Raw genomic sequence first — 3,331 nt, forward strand, 5'->3', positions numbered from 1 at the left:
AAAAAAAAAAAAAAAAAAAAGAAAAGTGTTTTCAGAGAAATAATTTGTCTGTGCTGAATAAAAGCTGAGGCGCTGGCAGCTCAGATCCAGTTGCAATCACTAAAGCATGTCCAGGCTGGTTATCGAATACCTCTGCAGGAATTTAGGCCACACATTAATGCACTGAAGATAAAATCAATTTGAAAATTTCTTAAATCAAATGCCAATCCTGGCATAATACCCCATGTGCAAGGGAACCAGCCAACAGTAATAGGAAGCCAATTATAGACTATAAACCACCCTGCTCAAATGTCCTGGTTTGTTACTGTCAGGGCCCATTACACACAGTTTGCGTAAGTTAAATCCACTGATGAGATAGAACTGCTACACACACACACACATGCGTGCGTCCCCTGCTGCACCTAACATAAAGATGCAACTCAATTAACAGGAAATATTATCAAGTGCAAAAACCCACAGCAACATCCTGACATGAGATCCCCAACAGACATCTTCCCATTCTTCTATAGCAGTACAGCTGAGCAGTGAAGCACAGGTTTCACAATCAGTCCCAGATTCTTGTTTCTTTTCTTTTCTTTTTTTTTTTCTTGAGATGAGTCTTGCTCTGTCACCCAGGCTGGAATGCAGTGGTGCAATCTCGGCTTATTGTAACTTCCGCCTTCCAGGTTCAAACAATTCTCCTACCTCAGCCTCCAGAGTAGCTGGGATTACAGGCGCCTGCCACCACAACCCAGCTAATTTTTTTTATTTTTTATTTTTTTGTATTTTTAGTACAGAAAAGGTTTTGTCATTTTGGCCAGGCTGGTCTCGAACTCCTGACCTCAGTTGATCCACCTGTCTCAGCCTCCCAAAGTGTTGGGATTACAGGCATGAGCCACCGTGCCTGACCCAGGCCCAGATTCTGATAGTGGTCCTGCCACCCACTTGGTATTACTTCACCCCCGATTTCCTCATTTATAAAATGGGAATAGCAATAAACCCTATGTGGTAGACTATGAAGATTAAATTATATCATGCACATGAAATTCTGAGCACAGTAGCACTCAACAGATGTCGGTTAAGTATTACCATTTTGTTTCTCTATCTTCCTGACTGCCAGACCCCAAAACAGCAAAGGAAACAGAAGTAACATGACTAATATCACACTTGCCAGTTAACCTGTTCAGGGCGGTTAGCAGGGTTGCAAGCAGTGAAGAGGATTCTAATTACTTTCTTTTTCTTTTTTTTGAGGCGGATTTCACTCTTGTTGCCCAGGCTGGAGTGCAATGGTTCGATCTTGGCTCACTGCAACCTCAGCCTCCCCTGTTCAAGTGAGTCTCCTGCCTCAGCCTGCTGTGTAGCTGGGATTACAGGTGTCCACCACCACACCCGGCTAATTTTTTTGTATTTTTAGTAGAGATGGGGTTTCACCATTTTGGGCAAGCTGGCCTCAAACTCCTGATCTCGTGATCCACCTGCCTTGTCCTCCCAAAGTTCTGGGATTACAGGCATGAACCACTGTGCCCAGCCTCAAATGTCTTTCTTTCTGCAACCTCTGCCTCCCAGGCTCAAGCAATCCTCCCACCTCAGCCTCTTGAGTAGATGAGACTACAGGTATGTACCACCATGCCTGGCTAATTTTTGTATTTTCTGTTGGCCAGACTGGTTTCAAACTCCTGAGCTCAAGCGATCCACTCGCCTCAGCCTTCCAAAGTGCTGGGGTTACAGGCATGAGCCACCGCACCTGGCCTCAAATTTCTTAATATGATACATAACTCTCTGCAATATGACCCCAACAACCTTCCCAGCCTCATCAAATCAACACAAGTTGGCCTCTGTCTAAATTTCTTCTTCACTCCTTGCTATGCTTCATCCGTAATATCCACACTGATGTTTCTTGAACGCACTGAGCTTAATCTTTCAACTTTGCACATACTGCTATACATGCTGCGTGGGAAGTGCTTCCAGCATCTTCACATAGCATCTGCACACAGCAGGCTCCTTTAACTTCCTCAGAGACTTTCCCCAGCTGCTCCTGTCACATATAACCCCAGTCGCTATCACTTTACCTGCTTTACTTTCTTCCTATCGCTGCTCACTATCAGAAAATAGATTACTAATTGGTGTGCCTGTTTATTCTCTATCTTCTCCAGTAGAATTTAAGCCCTACCAGGGCAGAGAGCTTTTCCTGTTTCCCACTATATCATCAGTGCCTAGAATAGTGTATAGGATATAGCAGAAATCACCACTCTATCGACAGGAGCTTCGGACACAGCATTTTTTTTTTTTTGTCTTTTTGTTTTATTCCTTTTTGTGGAGAACGGGGTCTCGCTATATTGCCCAGGCAGGTCTCAAACTCCTGGGCTCAAGCTATCTTCCCGCCTCTGCCTCCCTAAGAGCTGGGATTACAAGCGTGAGCCACAACACCTGGCTGGACACAGCACTTAACGTGCTATTTGTATAATCCCTTCTAGTCAAGGCTTTCTCGGTTACTAAGAAACCAACTCAGGCTGGACGCAGTGGCTCACGCCTGTTATCCCAGCACTTTGGGAGGCTGAGGCAGGCAGATCACCTGAGGTCAGGAGTTCAAGACTAGCCTGGCCAACGTGGTGAAACCCCATCTCTACTAAAAATACAAATATTAGTTGGGTATGGTGGCACATGCCTGTAATCAGGCTGAGGCAGGAGAATCGCTTGAACCCGGGAGGCAGAGATTGTAGTGAGCCGAGATCACACCATTGCATTCCAGCCTGGGAAACAGAGCAAAACTCCATCTCAAAAAAAAAAAAAAGAAAAGAAATTGACTGAAGCTACTTTAAACAAGGGGTGAGGGAAGGGACAGCAACCATCGAAAGGACTTCAGGGGAGGACATAGAGCTGGACATTATGAAAAATAACTGAATTCAGGGCATTGCTCTCCTCATCCCAGGCCACAGTTGCTTCTCTCTGCTCCCTGGGCTGCTTCTCCGTCTTCCTTCCTCTGTCCTTTGTCTATTCATCCCACACATGACCCAACATACATATGGCCCTTCTGCCCTGTCACATCCAAGAGTCTACCTCATTTGAAGTTGAGAATCTGGGCTGGGCACAGTGGCTTATGCCTGTAATCCCAGCACTCTGGGAGGCCAAGGCAGGCGGATCACTTGAGGTCAGAAGTTCAAGATCAGCCTGGCCAACATGGTGAAACCCTATCTCTACTAAAAATACAAAAATTAGCTGGGCATGGTGGCATACGCCTGTAGTCCCAGCTACTTGGGAGGCTGAGGCAGGAGAATCACTTGTACCCAGGAAGCAGAGGTTTCAGTGAGCCAAGATCGTGCCACTGCACTCCAGCCTGGGCAACAGAGTAAAA

This window comes from Cebus imitator, unplaced genomic scaffold (assembly GCF_001604975.1).
Source record: "Cebus imitator isolate Cc_AM_T3 unplaced genomic scaffold, Cebus_imitator-1.0 Scaffold51, whole genome shotgun sequence".
Lineage (NCBI taxonomy): Eukaryota > Metazoa > Chordata > Mammalia > Primates > Cebidae > Cebus > Cebus imitator.